General features: G+C 35.3%; 1 protein-coding gene and 1 long non-coding RNA gene across 2 annotated transcripts in view; one reads left to right on the top strand and one right to left on the bottom strand.

Annotated features, from left to right (window-relative positions):
* The window catches only part of csmd1a (CUB and Sushi multiple domains 1a), a 667584-nt gene that overhangs the window by 321434 nt on the left and 322752 nt on the right, over nt 1–23398 (top strand). The gene's annotated exons all lie outside the window — the stretch shown is intronic.
* Nucleotides 13845–15126, bottom strand: LOC135730527 (uncharacterized). The gene is made up of 3 exons (XR_010526005.2): nt 15051–15126; nt 14371–14428; nt 13845–14273 (listed from the first exon to the last, which is right to left on the bottom strand). It is a non-coding gene; the product is annotated as an uncharacterized lncRNA (long non-coding RNA).

A 23398-nucleotide genomic window follows, 5' to 3' on the forward strand; every position in this document is an offset into this window, starting at 1 on the left:
TGTCTAATGATAACTCTGTGGTAGCTCAAGTCATGCTAAATTATGAATGGAAGCTGACAAAGGCAATTCGATAAAGTCATTTGAAATGTGTATAGCCTTGCTTTTATACCAGAGAGAAGAATTGTAAAGAACTGAACAAATCTGCTTCTGATTTGATTCGCTCATTACTTTCGAAAAAGTCACCCACGCGTTGCATTCCTGATTTTGGCAGCGAAAGATGTTCCAGGGTCAACAACATTCCAGTCAAGCAATCAGATTAAGTTCATTATACAGTTAATGTGACGTTTAGGCTTATAACCAAGGTTATGCGCTCTTACACAATTCATTATTTTACTCCAAAGTAGGTTCAGTCTTGGATTCAGTTTGGGTTGGGTATACACCGAGGGGCAACCAAACGATATGTGATAAAGGCAATACAGAAGTGACTTAAACTGCAATTCATCAACTGGCCACTAGAGGCTGGCTCCAAAATGGAGTCATTTCCCTTAGACCTCCATGTTAAAATGCCCAACTTTACAGTAGAAAATAATTTATATAGCTCATTTTGCCCTTCATGACAACAGTGAGGGGCTGAATGTTTTTATAACTCATCGTTTAAATGATATTAAGCCTTAAAGTTCTGCATAATTAAGGGCGTGGCTACTTGAGTGACGGGTGAACTGCCACTGCTGTCACTACAGTCGAGCTAGGCGGGCGTGGTTTCAAGCCACTTCATCTTCACCCACATCCCTCTTTACCCATTTTCAGTTATCCACAATTTAATGCAATAATTCTTACAAATCATATCAAAGCACATAAACTGAAATGATTACTTGCGTGATGGCACATTATGAAAGTATAATCTTTTCTTAATGATTAAAACAAATTGTTACTGAGAACATTTCTTGATTTCCAATCATAATCAAAATCTCTTAGTTCTCTTTCGAAAAGCTCTGTGTAAACCCTGTGATGCTGTCCTGGGTGCATGCAGAGTAATTTTTTTATATTTCAAAAGCTTGCCATAATGCCATACAGTGTCCAGTTCGTAAGCAGATGCTGTATTTGCATCTCTGAATGGTGGGGAGTCATTTGGCTGCAGGTTGCTTGGTGATTAAAGTGTCAAAGACAGATGTTTTCCACTTAACACACCAAACCTTGTGCCTTTTCATTGCTTATTGGATAGGGACACTGGCCAGCGATGGCATTTTCACAATCTGCTATAATTATACTGGTTATTTCATGGCATGTGTAAAAAATAGTATCGTAAAGGTCCAGGAGGAAACTTTCAAGGGGGCCGAATTGTCTTAAACAATGAAAACAAATGACTCGAATCATTAAACATTTACAATGAGAAATTTGTCTAACATACACCATGTATTAGTCAGGAACTATATATGCTCAAATTGTTTAATTTGATTATTATAACAGATGTCAGGGAATCTAAAACACATGGGCAAAAAGTTTCCTTTATAAAAATAATTATTAATCAATGTTTGAAAACAGGAACGTTTGTTGTCATTTCATCAGCAATACGTCAGGAAATTTCATTTAAATATTGACTTCATTGACAGCAGGGGACGTTGACGTTACGAAATCTGCTGTGGAGTGCCAGTGTGCCCCCTACAGGACTCACTCTCCAAGGCTCGTCTCTCTCTCTCCACTCGGCCCTCTCCAGAAATGCCCATTTAAAGGAGATAGAAAGTGGATTTACTGGAGCGGTGCTTTGACCTGGCACTTGGCTGATAGCGCTCCGTTCGGTTTATACATGACACAGAACATATTAAAGAGCAGCGCTGTATTGACGAAAGGATATAAGCAGCTCAGAGTGCTTTGTGAAGGAGAATTGTGCGTTTTTCACAGAAGTGACGGCTTCAGCTTGTAGTAATGATGAGCTGCAAAGCTAACAGGAGGTCAGTAGTCATCAAAATCTAGGTAAAAATAACGTTGTTTAAAAATTTTAATATAAATTGTGTGGAGACATGAATAAGCATGCATGCAAATAAACACACTTTCAGAGTGAAATTATGTAATGATGGGATAAGCATCATCTTTATATTATGCATTTGCCAAATTCTTTATGCACACCTGCTGATAAAGTGCATATATCCATTAAGCATGTTTCATAGGGGTCGAACCTATGATATTTGCAATGCTATCGCACTGCACCTCCTGACATAAGGTCTGGTATTATTTGTCTATATGCACATGCCACATCTTTTATTTGATATCTTGCTGTGTATTGCAGTGCCATTCAGACATTTTTAAGTGTGTCTCAAGTGTCCAAATACATTTGGAGAAGCTGTATATGCATTGATGATGTGTAAAGCTGCAGACACGGGATAAGAGTCTTTAGTCTGAATTTATGTAACACTGGGATGGCATTTTGAAGTGACTCGTTTAGCAGGAAACTCTTACTTTGGGTGAAGACCATTGCACACTTCTTTTTTAAATCCTTTACAGAGATGTTTTTAGAGAGAGGCTTTTAAAAATCTTTTGTTTTCTTATTTTCCTAAGCCGTCTGCTAACAACATAATCAAGGGGAGAACGTTCCAGGAGAAAAGCCAGAAGGTAATTTTCATTTTTTAACTAAACCTGGCTTACAAACTTCCATAGGAGAGCTCAAATTAATTAAGAATCTAATGATTGTCAGTCAATAATGCGGTCATGTCGCTGTGCTAATGGACTACTTAAATAGATAGGTTATAATGCTGTATAGTTAACCTTTAAAAAGACCTTTAAAGAGAATATTAGCAGACATTTTGAAGGTACCAGAAGTGATGCCATTAACGCACGCATGCAAACTTCAGATAAAGCCGCGAGGGCATAGACGGTCACTTTAGCTCACATCTGAATCTTGGAATTAATGTCTTGGTTCGGCTCAAGGGCAATTTTAAGGATTTTTATGTAAAAGTGACACATCAAGACTTATTGTACTGTAGAGCGTTCAGAAAAAGTACTTTACTCACCAAATATTAATGCATTTGATGAAACATTGGTCTATTGGGTATCATGGGAACGATTTACATTTATAATGACTGGGAACTCACGGTCACTGAAAAGAGGGAACTTTAAGGGGTGGTTTCCCGGACAATCGGATTATTTTAAAACAGGACTAGTTTAAATAGGAAATATAACTAGTTTTAACAAACATGCCTTACTAAAACATTACTTGTGTGCATTTAAAGGCAAAACAAAGGGCACTGGTGTATTTTAAGATATGTTTTCAGTTTGGAAACATTACATTTATTTTCAGAGCCGGCCCTAGACCTTTGGGGGCCCTAAGCAAAATTTGGTTGGAGGCCCCTTTGACCGTTTTAAGTAAGGCCTAAAGAAAAGCAATGACTACCTTATGACTATACTGCACATATTATATCTACTATGTTATATTTTTTTAAATGTGTCTATTAAATTATGTTTTAATTATTCTATGTATACTGTATGTTAATGATCTTTTTTACATTGCTGGTCCTGAGTACGTATTTTGTTCTTATGTGGCAACATGTAGCCTACAGAATGACAATAAAAGACCTTGGGGTGGTCCCGGACAGGGAATATCTTAAGACAGGACTCGGCCTTAGTTTAATTAGAAAACATAACTAATTTTAACAAAAATGCCTTACTAAAAACATTATTTGTGTGGATTTTGAGGCAAAACAAAGGGCACTGGTGTATTTTAAGATATGTCAGTGCAAGCTTTTTTCAGTTTGGACAGGTCTTAGCCTTCTTTTATTTTAGTCTAGGACTAGTTTAATTCCTGTCAGGGAAACTGCCCCCTTGAGTTCTTGATTTGAGTTTCATGTTTGATGTCTAACAGAAAAATATGATACCACTGAACTGAATGGCAGTGCAGTGCAGCGAACACACACTGATGAACATGCTGAATAAAAAGACTGATAAAGTGATTTTCACTGACCATCAAAGAAACATTTTTAATTGACACCAGAGTTTAAGAGGCACAAACAACAGCCTATGTATAATTTAAACGAAATAGAGTAAATAGAATAACATTTAAATAAAATATTATATAAAATAATAAATATAACACTTAAATGTTTAAATTTTTCAAATAAACAAAATTAACAATAATATCTAAAACATCACAAACAAGGTTAATAGTACCTAACATTCGCCTCACTATATATTATCCCTTACGTAAATAGCATAACAAAAGTTAATAGGCTTGTTTGAGATGAGCTAAATCTGAGACAAACATAGGTTTGTGGATAATAACAATTAACTTGCAAATAATATTAATAATTGAAGATTAACAATTAACATTGCATTCATAACATTAATCTAACAAAGCTGACTACTGTATGCATTGCTATAGTTTAAATATTAAACACTGAACAGTGACATTATACACTTTTGCAAAGGCTAGCAGGTGATTTAACAACGGTGCGCTGTCTGGGCATGTACCACCACGCATATGCGCATGAGTTTGTTTACTCTTACACATAAAACACTTTAAATTCAGACGTTTAACAATATAATTACACTAATGACATACATATCTAGAAATGACAATGGCATACGTGAAATATAAGCGTAACAGAATTTACCACGTTAAACTGTTTAAATATTAATTATTAAGCTTAATATACCAATTCACGTTATGATGGCAAATATAAGAAAGAGAAGTTAAACAGAACACAGGTTTGGTCATAACCGAAGTCAAATAAGATCCACTTACTTCGCATTTACGCACAAACACACATAACATTAAAGAAATTGTCCTTAAAGCAACAGCAAAAGTTCGCGTCTGTATCAGCGATCCGGCTCAACTCAACATTGCGTTCTGTGGGCGGGATGCTCGCCTGCACATAGATCGCGGGCACTGATTGGCTGCTGCGCTGGATGTTGTGTGTCAATCAATCTCGGCAAGAAAGAGATCTTATTTATTAGCGAACTTTCATAATAACTATAATAACAAGTAACAGCCTTTTTAACATTGCCATAATAATAAATAATGAATATTTATTTTATGTTACTTTTGATGAATGATTTTTTTCAACCACTAGCTTATTGACTTTAGGGGGCCCTCTGCTGGCCACGAGGCCCTTTGCAATTGCAAGTGTCGTTTAGTGGCTGGGCCGGCTCTGTTTATTTTAGTCTAGTAGTCTAATCCCTGTCCGGGAAACCGCTAAGAGTTTTTGTAATGGAAATGAATTTTGTTGGTCAAGAGGGATCAGAAATATCAGAACCTTGGTATTTACATTTATGTTATGTTGTAGATGGAGTATATAGCAGATTTGGGTGATTCTCCATAATCCAGATTTAGAAGGTGTCCAGCATCAGAATTTTTAAAAAGCCCTTGAAGAGAATTTTGTTTGCACATAGAAGATTAAAGTCTGAACTTACTATAACCATTATTTCTAGAGGATTTAAAAAATATTATATTATTTATATAATATTATATAATATTTTTTTGATTACCATTATAAAAAATTATCATTACCGCAACATGATATTATATTAAATATATGCATTTACAAACTCATGTTTCGGTAATGAGAACTAAAAAGTTGTCTAGGTACTATGACAAACAACATTTTAACTTTAATCTGGAGAGAAAAAAAATAAGAACTGGTAGCCATCTTGAGTGTCACAGTTAATTATGTCACTTCCAACTATTTTTTTTTTTTTTTTTAAATGTTAGTTCCTTGAGGGCTTAAACACTGATTGAAAATTGTTGCGTACTGTAGGATGAGAAAATTGATCTTGGACACATTTATATTCCTTATTATTGTCTCTACATTTACCATTGATCACCAAATACCACATGTTTCTTTACTGTAAATGTTTATAGTATAACATGCACTGAAGCTTTTTTTTTTTTTTTTTTTTAATTTATAAATATTTCCATGTCAAAGAACCCAAATCCAGTCATGGACACATTACGGTAATGACAATTTTCCCCTTAAATGTGAAAAAAAAAATTGGTTTGTATGAATTCACTTGATAATAATTTTTTTATTATCATTATAAAAAATTATCATTACCGCAACATGATATTATATTAAATATATGCATTTACAAACTCATATTTCGGTAATGAGAACTAAAAAGTTGTCTAGATACTATGACAAACAACATTTTAACTTTAATCTGGAGAGAAAAAAATAAGAACTGGTAGGCATCTTGAGTGTCACAGTTAAGTATGTCCCTTCCAACTATTTTTTTTTAAATGTTAGTTACTTGAGGGCTTAAACAATGATTGAAAATTGTTGCGGAGGATGAAAAAATTGATCTTGGACACATTTATATTCCTTATTATTGTCTCTACGTTTACCAATGATCACCAAATACCACATATTTATTTACTGTAAATGTTTATAGTATAACATGCACTGAAGATTTTTATTTTTTAGATTTTTAAATTTATAAATATTTCCATGTCAAAGAACCCAAATCCAGTCTTGGACACATTACGGTAATGACAATTTTCCCCTTAAATGTGGAAAAAACAACTAAATTGGTTTGTATGAATTCATTTGAAATCATGTGCAAAATAATACATGAAGAGATGTTTGTAACTGTATGCTTCTTATTTTGATAGCATTAACTTTTTTATCAAATGTTTCATGACACCTCATAAGTCTAATTTCACAAAAATCACCCATATACATATTCAAACATACTAATACAGTATTTTCATTGGAATTGGTACTTGTTTTTAACTGCATTTGCAAATACGTTGCAGTTGTGTACAGTATTCGTCTCATTGTCCTGTCAAGCAGTACCATCAATTCTTGACATTCTCCAAAATTACCCAAAACCCCAAAGACTAGTCAACACATTTACAGGAAGAAAAAAAAAACGCTCAGGATTTTCAGGAAGCTAATGTAGAAAAGGAAAATCATTGTCTTTGTCAATTTTGGACTATTTCTGGCAGTTCAGAGTCAAATCTGAAGCTTTTAGCAGCCATTGCTTTCCACTCCATAGTAAAAATGGCAACCTAAGTGTAGCGGGCGAGCCGGCAGTGCCCCCTTCTGAATGTGTTCTTATGAATGGCCGCTTTCACACATATCAAGCCTCTTCATTCGCATGCAAATGCTCTGTATCAAGCAAAAAGTTGGATGGACTTCCTGGAAGGATCAATGAGCTCCAAACAAGCGGTCGGGCGGTTGAGTCAGACGTGCGTGTGATGAGATGACACTTCGCACATCTCTGGGCCACAGGCGGAGGGGAGGATTGCATGATGGGAAAAGGCAGAGGAAAAACGTCAAAAGGGATTTGTGCAGATCTCGAAAAGTGTGAGATGCATGAAAATAATCAGATCTTTGTTGTAGGACAGCACACATTTCCATACAAATACATTTTGCTTCATTTTTTCATCATAGTGTTTCACCACCCGACTGTAGTTACCTGCGGTTTTGCCAGCTCATCTGTTGATCCTTTGATAATCTCGTGCCTTTGTTGATGGAAATGTGTGAAATGCTTTTTTTATGATGCAATTTGTGCAATGTCTGTTTAATGGCATGAACCAACTACAGCAGGAGCAGAGATATAGTGAGCAGTGTGTTTACCAGCACAGGGACATTTCATTAATGTGTGAAGCCTGGAGTCCCCTACAGGACACCATGAAGAAATACACAGTTGAAGCTATTTGCATGAAACTATTTTTCTGAGATTAAGATGCACATTTCAACCGTGTGATGTTCTTGTGTAACTTATTACATGACCTGAGCTCTTTGCTTGAAATTAAAAGGCCTGGACTTCACCAATTTATTTGTAGTCTAATATATGGCGAAAAAATATGTAATTTTTTTTCCGCCAATTCTGTTCTTATTTATAAAGCTCCCAGCCACATAATGTGTTAAAAAATGTACAGATTTTGAGATATACACAAAATCAAGATTTGTGTTTTTTTATGGCAAAACGGAACAAAAATATTTGTGATACACTGTTTTACATACACTGTAAAAAAAGTGCAGCATAAAGTTGAAACATTTTGGTTTTGCAAGTCGATTCAATCTAATATTTTAAGTTTTAACTTAAAAAGTTGACATAACTTATAAAAATAAGTTGAAATAATTAAAAGTTTAAATAACATTAAAATATATGTTGATTTCACAAAAATGCTGATTTTTTTTTACGGTGTATGCTACTTTTTTGTAAAACATAAAATGCATTTTACAGTGAGAATACATTGTCTCTTATACCACCTGTCTCTGACTAATATTAGCAAATCAATATTTTACATAAATTAAAGGCTTTTACCTTTTCCAAAAAATACCCCTTTGTGGGACTTAATTTCCTGTTTCAATATTACAAAAAAGAAATATAGTCTTAAACTCTACAACAAAAATAAAACCCCAGTAAGTAAGACTTGTCTAGCAATTTCATGTTTTTAATAACTGTATCGGACAGCTTTAAGTGACCTAATGCTTTTCAGGGTATTTGAACAAATACACCAATGTGGCTTAACTACTTGCATTTAATTGCAGTAAAGAAGTAATACAGGTCATTAATTGTGAGTAATTGTTGAGTGTTGGTACAACACTTTGGCACATTGTTAGAAAATTGTATATTTGTTGGCGTTTTGTAACAGATTTAAATAAAGCTCATTCAGTCAGAAGAGTCAAAATTAGTTTGATCTGTTTCACAATAGAAATCATAAGAGATAATGGCATAATGAGCGTTTTCATGTGTCCAAGCCAAAACATGATATGCATATGAAGTGTATCTCTTGGCAACAACCAAAGAGTGTTTTTCTCTTTCCGATTGATGCAGGGCCGTTTGATGAGCTTGTCCACTATTCCCAGTCAGAATAAACAGTAGACATCCCAGAGGTCTTTCTTAATCTCTTCCTCAAAAGCTTTGTTTAAGAAAAGTAAATATGTGTCTGTTGAGCTTGGCATCACTACAGAAGGAGCTGCTTTATACAGAAATTTGATCAGTTAATGAGATCAATGAATAAGATCTTTATCTCTCCAGATCTCTGCATTTAATTCTGTCTTTTTGATTAACGTGGTTTCTTCATAATAAAACTTGTTTACATCTTGCACTTAACCCATGGATCAATGGGTCTCATTCACTTATAATCGTGTAAGTTTTTCGTATTTCTACGTACACTTGAACTTTTCATAAGACTTTTCGCCTAATTCACAACACGTTTGTACGCACATGAGTTTGTTCTTACACTTGTTCTTACGTTAGTGAATTTTGAGTGAAACATGAGCAGCCGCATGCACAAGGTTGGTAATTTGCATAAAACACGCCCATAACAGCTCCATATAAGGGCTTTCCGCAGCGCAGCGCTAGTGCACAGAACATTTTAGAGCAGTTTGTCAAAGGAGCAAAAGAGCTTGAAAAGAAATCCATGATCATATTTATTATCGGTAAAGTTCCGTTTTGCCACCGACCGGAGTAACATTAAAGAAGTATTGGATTCGTTAAGAAATATGACATGTAATAAATTTGACAGAGACGCGCATCTGTATAAATTTGGGAGGAGTTATGCGCTGACATATGTGGTTTAATCAACCAGATATATTTACACTTGACCAGTTTCATCTAAAATGCGTCCCAGACCACCTCCTGAAGTGGTGTGAGCGATCAGATTTAAATCTCCAAAACGTTTCGGAACAAACTTACCAAACACTATGGGCCCTATTTTAACAATCTAAGCACATTGTCTAAAGCACATGGCGCATGGTCTAAATGGGCGTGTCCGATTCCACTTCTGCTAATTTAACAACTGGGTAAAATGGTTTGTGCGCCGAGCGCACGGTCGAAAAAGGTTGTTCATATTCTCATAATGAGTAATGGGTGTGTTTTGGGCGTAACGTGCAATAAACAAAAAATGAGAGTCTCAGCTCTCATCCCCTTTAAAAGCCAGTTGCGCTGGCGCTATGTCTAATCCCTATTTAGATGACGGACTTTGTGAACTGAAAAACTAAGCAGAGGAAGAAGATCACCAATTTGAGAATAATGTAAAAAAAAATGTTGTTTTCATTTTTATTGAAATGGTTATTTTTGGATTAAAACCTTTAAAAGCTTTTTTCTTTCAGTCATAGAAGTACAAATAGCAGGCTTTTAATTGCTGTAAATGTATTTATATCCTATATAATCATTGTAATCACATAAAATACTTTGCAAATATGTAAGAAAAGGTTTGTACTCTAAAAATACAAGCAAGAGATAAAGAATTTACAAACGTGCGAAAAGTCTTTTCAGCCCTCGGACAGCGCCATGTTTTTTTTTTTAAAGCATTACTTAAAATTGTTTCTCATCTCACCATATCCACAGGTACAGAGTCATCATGTACAGTAAATCTGTGTGGTAGCATTTAAAAAACATTTAAAAACAGATGCATTTGTTTAAAGCAAAGCATTTAATTACTTACAGGTGAAGCAGCTCTTTACGCCTTGTAAAGACTTATAATCGATCCTCATTTATGTCCAAGAGACTCAATAATAATTTTTTACATTTGAATCCTTTAATCTTTCATATTTAAAAGCGTTTTTGTGCTGCTGCGCATCCATGTAAACCCGAGTTTTCATCCCATTTATAGGCGCATATTACTAATGCGCTCTTTAAATAACAAAAAACATATTGCGCCATTTGACTTTAGACTTTAGAGCAGGTTTTTGTTGGTCAATGGCGTAGTCTATTTTAGTTGCCCCAAAATAGCAACGCGCCATCAATGCGCCTGAACACACCTCGTTTTCAGACCAGAACGCCCATGGGCGCAAAAGGGGGCGCAAATACATTTGCTATTTAAACAACATGCGCTAAACGTGAAAATTATCATTGCGTCGGGTTAAAACTAGCAAAAGACACTTGCGCCGGGTGTAAAATAGAGCCCAAAATCTCCATTAACAATCTCCAAACAATTGATTATTCCACAAAATCTGTGTCTTCTTCTGATACAGAGTCAAACATAAGGTCGGTTTACACACACACAGAGCTACTGAAAGGATCAGATCAGATCAGATCAGAGCTCAACATTATTATTTATGACCATTTCAAATTTCAAAAGGTAATAATAGACCATTTCATTTTGGGGACAAATCCTAGGGTTGTAAATGGACATGTAAAACTGACTTTGTATAATTTTGCACTTAATAAAGCCACAAACATTCTATGTAGATATCACAAAACAATGTAACATATTCCTTTAAAGCGAGACACACCTGCCTAATATTACATTCTTTTATATCCCTTTGGAAAATTCTTTTGTTAAGCTTAAATCTAACTAAATTTGCCAATAAGGTAAGCAAAATAAACTTAATTCAGTATATATAAGTTGCTTATTAGCCAAAAGTTGGAGACTTCCTGCCAAGACATGATTCATATTTACTCGTGAGTCAAAAACATCACACAATATTGCAATACAATCACGTTATTTGTCTAAACATGCATTCTTATCAGTCAAATTACATTAGAATATTCACAGTTAATGGGTTTCATAATCATGTTGATAGTATGCTTGTAGTATAATGATTTTGGCAGTGCATTTTTTGAATAGAGAAAACAAATGCAATCAGATGCAGATGGACGACTTCTTATTTTGGCAGTGCTGCTTTTCATCTTTCTTTCAAATCCAGTGGCGGCTGGTGCTAAAAAATTGGGGGGGGGGGGGGCAAACAAATTCAAAATCAAACTTTTACTGTAGTAACGCAGGACTGTAAATAGCCATTTATCAGGTGATGAATATCATTACTGCTTAGCTAAAATGTTGAAACTGTTACTGTTTAAAACTATTTATGTGTGAAATAAATATACTATGAATCTGTGAATTCAAGTAAAATGTGGGTTCGTTATCAGTAATGAACTAATCAAGGATATCATTCACACACATACTGTACACACACACACACACACACACCAGATGTTGCGTCCGACTTTTTTTAATCTCTATCATTTTTTTACGAACAGCGTTGAATAGATTCCATCATAGTCAATTATTATCCGTCATTTCATGTTTTAATGATAATAATTGTTTTTGTTCACATGTTCATTTCTAATCATGAACTTACAAGACGAGCATTGAAATTAAAATGTGTTTATTTATTAATAAATAGTTAGTCATGTTATTGTAAATGATAACGTGACTTACAGTGAAATAGTACTAAATTATTAAAATTTTTATTAATTTGCACTATATATTTAACTTTTTGGTAACATGTTAAAGTAGCTTTCTTCTATGGCCAACTTTACGGGGGCGGCGCCCCAGCGCCCTCTATTGACCAACCGCCACTGTTCAATTCCATATTCTTTAGCCGTGCAGGCCAGTAGGGTCAGACGGTGTGGAAATAGAGGTCTGATGCAGATGTCAGCGCTCTAATGCACCTTGACAACACACTTGTGAGAGCAGCACAATGGTGCTCTGTCTTCAGCAGCCAGGATGTATAGTCCCATCAGCTAGACGCAGGCTAATGGTGTACAGGCAGATAAGCGTATGTGTTTCTTCCTCCAAAGATCGACGTTCGCTTGACTCTGACCATGTCAAGGCTGACTCCCGCAGGACGGCATATTTACTCCCCTCACCCCATGAGGAGCTGCTAATGATAGCTGTTTTAAAAGCACACACCTCGTGTTGACACAACTGTAAGGGCTTTTCTTTGACACAAAGCTCTCTGGTGCAGAACATCTGTCTCTACCAAGCTGCTACCACAACTGATATATATATATATATATATATATATATATATATATATATATATATATATATATATATATATATATATATATATATATATATATATATGATTGACAGGTGTGTCTCAATGAAAATTAACCTACTGCCAGCCACACAATGTCGCAAGCACTCAGAGGAGGGGTTGGAAAAGACTCGATGCACACACGTGAGATAGTTCTGGTTGTCTCGGGTCCGTTCGGCACATTCACATTTAGACCCGATGCCACTATTATTATTACCTGACCCGTGTTCGAGTCACATGTGAAACTTTTAGACCCAAACCCACTTGGGTTTCGAGTCGGACCTCGGGTTTTCAGATCTAAGGACGGTTTCACATTTGGTGTGATTGCCTGGTCCGAACCCGAGTTCGATTGCTCCCCATGCCCCCCATGGACTGTGTTCACATATTATTTTTGCATCCGAACCGCGGTACGCTTGCATCATCAAGCTGCAGCCGGCGCGTTCTCATGTTGCTTGGCAACCCAGGTGAAAAAGAAATATATTTAAATAGTATTTTTTGGGACATACTTAATATATTTAAAAGCTACTATACTAAATGCATATTAAATGTATTATATTGAACCCACTTCAAATATATTAAATGCATTTCAATATATATTTAAAGTCAATTTTAATCTATTTGCATTATATTTAATATATTGAAATTGTGTTAAATTGGAACAACTTCAAATATATTTAGTGCAATTTAAGTGTACTTCTTTAAAATTCATTTGAAATGCACTTCTCATACACTTAAAAATACAGTTAGAATACATTTAAAGCTTAATTTAACTGTGCTTTAAGAACACTTTAATAGTACTTCAGCATATTAGAAATATACTAGCATTACATTAATAGAAATGTATTAGCATTATACTACTATTTTATTATAAAGCTGTTTTTAATATTTAAAATGTTATATTAAAATCATTAAATATTAAGACACATACACAGATTTTGAATACAGAACAATTTAATATACTTCATATTGTGTTGTGTACATTACAAAAATACCTAAATTAAATTAATCAAGCACAGAGACATACATAATCTCTTGACCAAAGAGAAACAATATAAAACAAATATCAGAGAAATGCAATTACAGAGCTACTTTTATCAAATTGTACAACATTAACATTAAATGTATTAATGAAAAGTACACTATGAATATGCAATCACTAAATATTCATAAGCAATGATTATATAATAATCATAATGTAATTCTCTGCATAAAAAGTTACTGAAAAAAAATGTTTTAAGTGCAATTTAAAGACTGAGTGCACAATGTTTGAAAAACGCTTTGGAAAAGGAAATTGGGCCGACTACCAAAACACACTTGTAGCCAACCAGCAGTAAGGGGTGTGTCTACTAACCGACATCCTTGCCGGGGTTGCGTATGTGTGTGGTGGCTCTATCAAAAGAAGGTCCCGATTCTATTGGGGTAGAGGCATGTTTGTTTAGGTAATTTCAAATGTTAACATTGGCTTTCAAAAATAGTGCACTCCGCCTTTAACCAACTTAAGATAAACCTATAAAAAGCTGAACTAAAACACAAAACAGTTTAGATGTCACATGTTTAAGTGGAGGGTCATTTCTTCTTGCAATTCAGACACCGTAGTAATTGAAGACTGCTTTATCACACGGTCTGTGAAAAGGAAACAGAATATACCAATTAACCAATAATGAATGAATAATTGGCATAGATATGCATGTATGGAAGTTTTGTTAACTTCTCAGTTTACCTTTTAAAGCTTTGACTGTGTCCTCATCAAGTGTGTCAGTTTTATCTGTCAGAGCAGTCTAAAAGTGGGAATGAAGATAGGATTAGAACAGGCTCATGAAATAAAGCAACCTGTGTGTATTACAGGACATGTTTTACATTGATAATTGTGTTTTATTTGAACCTAGATCATTTTCCATTGTTTGTCTATTGTGGTCTTGCAAACTTAAGCTTCACCTCTGTTTAAGGAGATTTAAGGAAATCAGAAATGATGCCAAACAGGGCTCCAGACTGCTATCAAATGGTGGCCACCAAAATTTGAGAGTGTGCCACTGAATTTTACATCCGGTCGCACATGTGCGACCAGCAAATTTGACCTTTATTTTGTGATATGACACTGAATTTGAAAAAGTACATTGTACTTTCTGAATCTATAATTAAAGTATTTATTAGTAATACAGTATAAATTAGTAGACATGTGAATATTTGGTTAGCATGTTGTTTTACCGTGTGTGCCCCTTAATTTTCTGGTTGCGCCCCTAAAATTTTCAGTTGGGGGCCACTGTGCTCCTAGTAAAAAAAGTTAGTCTGGAGCCTTGCCAAATGGTATATGCAAGGATGACTAGGCCAAGTCCCTTACAGCTTTACAATAAAAACAAACGTTTTTTACAAGAATAATTCAAAAGGACAGAAATTAGCCACCTGGAATGGATGTGTTGCAAACGTTTTTCTTCCGAATCACTCCACAATTGTCCCAATTCAAAAATGTCAATAGCAGTTGATCTGAAAAACAACAGGCAGGTAAATGATGATTAATGATTTGTTTTCATTTTAAGAATTATTTACCCCGAGTACAATATATTTAAGACAATATAATATAATCAAACCCAGCCTAGGCAGTTTTACAATCTCTCATAAAAGTATCCCTTCTTACAATGTCATTTTTATGTCCATATGTAATTAGAAATACATTTAAAAATAAACAAAAAGACAATAAGGTTGTCAAGATTGAACTGATATAAACATTAGCCATTGAACATTACTGGAGTTATAATAACCATATGGTCATATCATGGTATTTTCAGGTAAGACAGCTCAAACATTCATTTTAAACTAACGTTAGCGTTGCAAGAGAAACATTAGAAAAACTTAAACGTGAAATCAAATAGCAACAACAAACTTACCACCAAGAATAAGTCTATGCGCTATATCTTCATTTGTTCCTGTCTACTTGGGATCTGGTTGGTCATATTTAGGTCGCTGTGCTAAAAAAAGAAAAGAAAGGTTTTAATGATTTCTGAAATGCTTAAGAGAAATGCCTAACGTTAGTCAGAAAATAAAGATGTTCAAATTACCACACGCAACACAGACATAACGTTACATAAAGAAGCTGGGTTAAATGTAATGTAATGTTTTACTTATTTAATAGTTAACTTAATAAAGAAATGCGAAAATCTGTCATCACTTACCCTCGTGTTGTCTCGTTCATCTCCAAACAAAAAGCGAAATACTTTTTCCCTCGACGTCAGATCCACTAAAACTGCTCACATTTTAAATCGAGTTGTTTTATCTTAGTCCTCTGGTGAAATATGATCGCCGATTAATTAAATAAATACGTTTAATGCAGAGTCGCCATCTAATTTAACAGTTTATACGTTTAACGCAAGCAACCACATGCACCTCGTGAACTGAACTCACTGAACAACTACAGCTTTCAAATAGCACCGTGACGTGTTACTATGACAACAACCAATCAGGTTTAGTCACGTGTGTCACGTGTGTTGTTTGAACATAAACACTAGCAAACGTAAGATTTTAAGCAAATCTTTGAAAAAATAGTTTGTTATGCAATCGGAATGATATAATGTTGAAATGATTGAGGAAAGTTCAATGTTAGCTTATTACAATTAATGAATCATGTTTTGAAAAAAATATGTTTTATCCAAATATACTAAAACTTCACTAGAAGTACATTTATGTTAAGCATATTTCTTAAAAATGTAATTATGCATATATTTATTACCAGCATACTTTTAGTACACTTAATATAAATACATTAAAAATATTCTTAAGTTTAGCATATTTCTTAAAAATGTAATAAAGCATATATTTATTACCAATGTACTTCTAGTACACTTAATACAAATACATTAAAAATATTCTTAAGTTTAGCATATTTCTTTAAAATGTAATTAAGTATATATTTATTACCAATGTACTTCTAGTACACTTAATATAAATACATTAAAAATATTCTTAAGTTTAGCATATTTCTTAAAAATGTACTTAAGTATATATTTATTACCAGTGTACTTCTAGTATACTTTTAAAAAATATGTTTAAATGCAATTTAACGTATTTTTAATACACTTCAAATAAGTATGTTGGAAATACAAATGTATTATAAACATACTATTTGTATTTTAAGTATATTTTTAATACATTAAATACTACGTCTTTTTGACCTGGGAACCGCTGTAAACGAGAAGACGACAAGCGTGATTGACTAACTCCAAGCAGAGAGATGATTTCTGAATGCCTCCGCAAAAATTGACGTCGGCGGACAGACCGTTGTCATCGAAACGACTTTAGTATCTTTGGGGCAGATAGACGCAAGTGCGTTTCTGTATTATTTGTTTGAAAACAAAACCAAAGGTTTAAAAAAATAAGAACAAAAGTCAAGCAAGCATTCTATGCATTTTGTTGTCAATGTAAGTGTACGCACACAAACACACACGTCTGTTTTGGTGGGACATTCCATATAATACGTAATTAACAGCGGTTCACTTCCGCGATTTGGTACGATTGCGCTCACATTAGCAGCGAACCGATCTGGAGTTCACATGAACCGGACCCCAGACCACCCTTTTTAAGCGGACTCGAGTACGTTTCGCGGGTGCGCACCCGAGTTCGGAAGACAGCGTTCACATCATCCAAATGTACCGAACTCTGATGTCAATCGAACCCGGAGGCGCACCAAAAGTGCTAATGTGAAAACGCCCTAAGTGGACTCGTGAAGACCTCTTATTTAAAATACAAAAAATGGAAATTGTTGTCTTGTCTGCCACTTACCTGTTGCTGGTCTTAAATATAAATATGGGAACTGGTTGACCTAGTAGGTCTTTCTGATTAAAAAATGGCAAGAGCCTTTTTAATTTGGTTTACTCAGATATTTCTCAAAAATCATTGCACATGCAGGGAGAGGATGCATATGAGGTCAGGCTGCTCTTTTATTACTTAAATAGTATGTAGATAACTGTAAACTGCGTGCTTGTCTGTTAAACACTACAATACGTCATGATGATGGGCTATTACTGTACATCCGAAGGGCCTCTGGTCTATTTTAGTATAATTGAAAGCTGAATTCTGGGTAAAGCTGAGTGCATTGTAATAAAGTTCATTTGACCTGATAAATGACCTCAGTTTTCTTACCAGCTTGAAATGTTGGTAGGTGAAGGGCATCATATCACACAATGCAGTTTTTTTTCTGGTCTGCGGTCAGTTCATTTAGCAAATCCATTTATGGCAATATTATTTCACTGTCATTTCCAAAAGCCTAATTGACTGTCTAATTACAATCTAATTGAACTTTGCTTGAGCTGTTTTACAGACCATGAATATCTTATCTGTCTGAGAGCCGCACACACTCAGTTGGGCACAAAAGAGCATGTCTCACCTCTGCTGTTCCCATTGAGTCTCGGCGGGCTGATTATGCTGCATTGTTTCAGACAGAGGAAATGACAATGACGGTAGCTGTGTAGCGCTGACCCGAGCGTTCAGGTTCACCCCCCGACTGGGGTAGCCTTTCTCCGGCCGTTAGCAGTAATACTTAAACTAATGAACTCTTGCATAAATTAAGTCTCTGTTTTACTGTCCCAGTTTCTATAAAAATTTCAAAGTGACTTGGGGGTTTCTGGCAAATCTGTCTGAAAGCTAAGATAGTATATACTGTAGAGGTGCTGTGGGAAGACAAAGACAAATAAGACATCCTGTGCTGTTTGTATCATCCTGTCTACCAAACTGCATTCATCTGTTTTTTTAAAGGTTGCATAGTTCTTTCTCTGCCAGCAATATCCCACAATCCTTTGCGTGTGGTTTGGTGGTACTGTAGGTGAACAGAGAAAGAATGAAAATGGTGACTAATGGAGCAGTTGCAGTAAATAAATTCATAGATGTTAAGTGCAACAAACAGAAATAAATATTGTTATAATTAATATATGTATATATTCAGGATGCAGGGTATTTTAATATGTTTTACCTGATGGTTGCAGCACTTGACAGTCTGTAAATCAAAATGTTTATTATAAAACGGGCAGTTCTGGTTCTTCATTCTGATTGGTTGCAATGCGTTCTAAGCCGTGATAAAATACCCCGGTAACCACACGGTTCAGACCGCATTACAGAAGTATCACTGCGTTGATGCGTACTGATTTATGAAAATAAATACCAGTCTTTATTAATTTTTTTATTTGTATACATTTGCACAACTATGGTGATATCCAGATACATGTCAATAAATATTGTTGAGTCAGCTTATCAATAGAGAAAACGCTCCCTGAGGAGTTTCTACCTCAAATTCATATTTCCGCTATCCACTGGGTGGCGATCTTACCCAACTTAAACACTGACGCATTCACTCAACACTAAAAACTGCGTGTTTTCATCAGGCTCTGAATCTGATCTCTTACAAAAGTTCTTCACAAAAATGGAATTATCTCCGCTTTTAGCAAAAAATCTGAGAGGTGATAAGAGAACAAATTAAGGTAGGATGAAACTCGTTTTTTTTTTTTTTTTTTTTTTTTTTTGAAAGCGGATGGTCTGTTCATTTGATATTTTATGTTTATTTATAGAAGATAATTTTTCTGTAAGGCATTAAACTAAAACTGGGTGGCAGCTAAAAAAACACTGCCCGGGAAAGAGTTAAGCATGCTTTCAAGCATATTTGATCATCACTTCAACAGTTGCACGATATAAATGTTAATGTATAAATTAGATAAATGGTGATTTATAAAATAAACACCACAGTCTTAAATCATATTTTCATTGTGTCTTTGCTGTGTCTGTGTTGGTTGTGAACTGCGCTCTGTTTCAGTCGCACTTGATTCTGAGGAACTACTTTGTTTGGCGGAAGACTAATATTTGTACTACTATAATGACAACTTATTTGTGTTTTATTTTATAAAATACCGCTAACGTTATGCATATGATGTAACCGTTTTATAAAAGCAATAACCCCCGTGAAGCAGTGGGGTTACAGAGCATTTTATAACATTTAAGGGGGTTTTAGGCACTCTGCTTCATGTCGTGCCTAACATCGCCCCTTAGCTGTTATAAAATGCACTGGTAACCCACTGCTTCTTGGGGTTTATTGCTTTATCGAAACAGTTTCCAAAAATGTACAAAATAAGAAAAATAATATTATGTTACTGAATACTCTATACATATGCTTTAACTCTTTTCTTGCCATTGACGAAGTATCTCGTCAATTAAGAGAAATAGCTTTCCTGCCAATGACGCTTCCCTAATACATTTTTATGGTAATCTATTTTCCACTAGGTGGCACTCTTACCCAACTTATGTTTTGATTTATCGCTCTGAATCTAATCTGTATAAAATCTAACCTTTACAAAAATGCAATTATCTCAGATTTTTTGCTCAAAATTTTGTATTTTTTAAGAAACCTACCCATATTTGAGAGGTAAGAAAAGAGAACAAATGAATATAGGAGGAACTGGCAACTAAAAAAAACCGCGGACGGGGAAAGAGTTAAACAAAACATTACAAATAAAGATTTAACATATTAACTATCTCAGACATTTTATTTACCTGAAACCTGTTAGATTATCATTTTCCTTAATAAGGATTGTTAGTGAGACTCCTGCTTGAATTAGTCAAGTTTATTTGAGTAGAGCCATAGACTCTCCTGTTTGATTTGTTCAATCTTTTTTTTCATTCTTCAGCTCGTGTGGTGGCAGTTAAATTTGTATGAGATATTTTTGGCTCGTGGAGTACTTTTAGCAAGCGCTCAATCAAGAAAACAAAACCTCAGAGAACGAAAACAGATTCTGTCCCCAGCACCCCCATCTACAACAGCTGCCAAATTGCAGCGGCGTTTTTGCATAACATGCACTCACAAACCACTCAAGTACTTGGCAACTGTGCATCGATTTTGTTGAGTTCTTCAGGTCTTCTCAATGTCCTAAATAGTTACTGTAATATAACAAAACTACCTGTCATACTGTTGACACTTTGTTTTTTGCTCAGTCCAATCATTTTCACATCCAGCACCATGTTGTTGAAAAAGCAAATGCTAATAGCAAGCGTAGCTAACATCATCGTTCTCCCAGTAAACACAGTGACAGCGGCAAGGAACCAAAACTTCACAATGTATTTATTTTTACTGCAGATGATTTATTCTACAATCTAGACTACTAAGTTGTTTATAACAGGAGCGATGACGCGAGTCCGGACTCTGGCCCCGAACCAACAACATATGCTAAGAAAACATATGTTGGTTAAACATCTTCTGTTGCGTGAACAGCTTCATGTCATCATGATGGAAATGTAAATCACAAAACCATGAACAGAAGAAATAAAATATAACTGAATCAATGTCAGTAATGATTTTTGATACATTCATGCAGCCCTAACAGAAGTGAATACGCTGGGGAACACGCACCGAGCAAAGAGCTAAAGCAGGTCAACGAGGCGATCTAGAAAATGGTGCATAAATCTCAGCATGCTCTGTCGTTTGTAGCACCTGGGCCACATTACTAAACAGCGACATTAGCCAGAATGAAACACTGCGTCTGTTGCTCTGCCAATGGCTGTGGGATTGTCCACTCCAGTGATTTACACTTCAGTTCATTTCCCACTCAGCCCCGATCCCCCCCAAAAAGACTTTCTATTCATGGAGCATTGGCACAATCGTAAATATCTCTTGAGCCGCTTGATGCCTGTTGTGAATTTGCCTCTGTTTCTTTGTGGCCTCGCACGTAACGCTGATAAGGGATGGAGGTTCTTTCCCGGCTCTAAAACGAATGCCCATTGTTGCCCGTTCCTGATGTCATGCACAAATTGCCTTGTCGATAAACTCGAAGAAAATACCATGAGATAGCTCAGTGCACCCTAAACAATGTTTATACCCCAGAGCTTGCCCGCTACCTGCGGAAGGTTGGACGAAGCAACGACCGCAGTAAAATGCTGCTTTAGTCAATAGCGTTCCCATCGGATGACATTACGGTATATGTGAACCCCTTGACCACTTTTATTGGCTACATCTGTCTAATGCCGTATTGGATGACTCTTCATCCCCAAAAGCCGTAAATCTCTGTGCCACGGATTTAACAAGGTGCCTGAAATGTTCCTTAGAGATTCTGGGACATGTTGGCATGACAGCATCTTGCATGTACCGCGGATTTGTCATTCCATGTCTCCCAAATGTGCCGTATTGGATTATATCTAATAACTGTGGTGTACATTAACTTCTTTAACTCTGGGACCCTGTACCGGGTCCAGAATTATCTTATTTTGACTTAATATAAAATATTCCTGTAATTTGTAATGGTCTATCATGGACCCAGTACCACATATGAGATACTGTTTGAAAGCTTAGAGTCTCTACTTTCTGCAGATATGCATCACTTTGAGATATCTTTTACTGTAAGAAAGTTATTAACACTTAATTTACACTATCACCCCCCCACAATTTTTTATATGATTTTAATATTCACGTATTTCATATTTTTCAAGTATGACCAACATAGGCAAGTCTTATATCAAATGAAAGCTCTCATTCTCAGGAATAAGGCTACATCGTTATTTTTGTTCTATTATTATCACATATTCAACAATCGTCGAATGAATAATGAGGTAAAATATGGTCTTTTGTAAACATATGTGAAACTTGAGTGTGAACTGCCTCAGATAGCACAGATAGCCACAAATGATACATCATCTTTTATTTTAGGTCCTACTCTAAAAAATGAGTCCATTCACAGCATTTTCTTTGGTTGTGTTCATTAATAATCCCTTGCTATTTATTATATGTGCAAAACAAAAAATTAATATTTATATGAAAAATTTATTTTCGCACCCTTTAGTAAAATAAGAATAACTTTTGAATGCGACATGCTAAAGAGTTCATTCTTTTTTTGGGTGTTTACTGTCTGCTGCTGGTAACAACCAGAACTGTCTGCAGTCTGCTAGAGCACCCAGAACCAGAGTTATACACTATCAAAGACAGTATTTACAACATAAAAAAAGAAAATTTGGTGTTTCATCATATGAAAAACAACATAAATAACAATACTTGTCACAAACAGCAGCTTTTTATGTAACTTCAAAGGGTTTTCTTTAAAATTATATAAAGATATTGCATTTATTCCACTGTATGTGGTTATGGGAGCACTTCAAAGATTTTTAGGCAGAAATTTAATACAAAAAGGGTATTATTCCTCCCTTCAGTTGGAGTAAAATAACTTTTGCATTTATTATGATAGAGAAAAAATTCCTTTTTCCTCTGTAAGCTGGCAATTGCTGGAATCAAACAAAACTGTCTGTAGGTTTCGTTACCACTCAGGGCCAGAGTTATACACTTTTAAATACAGACTTTAGAAAAAAAACATCAAAAAGCGCCTAATTATTTTTGTGTTTATTAGAGGACTGACAACACATACAACCATGTTGACCACTTTTAACAGTGTTTTATGTAATTTCAAAGGGTTTCCTGTAAAATGATACCAAACTTTTGTATGTGCACCACTGCATGTGGGTATGGGAAGCTTTTGAAATTGGGTAGGCCAAATCCAGGCGGAAATCCCCAAAATAGCCTCAGAGTGTAAGAAGTCTAAACCCTTGCTGATACTGCATGCATGGCCATATCACTGTAACCAACCTGATCTCACAAATTTCCATGGTATTCACCTTATTTTTCACGACAACAAGGGCGGCGCCATTTCGCTCATTTTGTCAACGTTCTTCCGGCCGCATAGACGATGAGCAGCTGAGGCAGTGACTGAAGCCGACGTGTTAAGCTTAAAAAGCTCACT

The sequence above is a fragment of the Paramisgurnus dabryanus genome, chromosome 20, assembly GCF_030506205.2.
Source record: "Paramisgurnus dabryanus chromosome 20, PD_genome_1.1, whole genome shotgun sequence".
In the NCBI taxonomy this organism is placed as follows: domain Eukaryota; kingdom Metazoa; phylum Chordata; class Actinopteri; order Cypriniformes; family Cobitidae; genus Paramisgurnus; species Paramisgurnus dabryanus.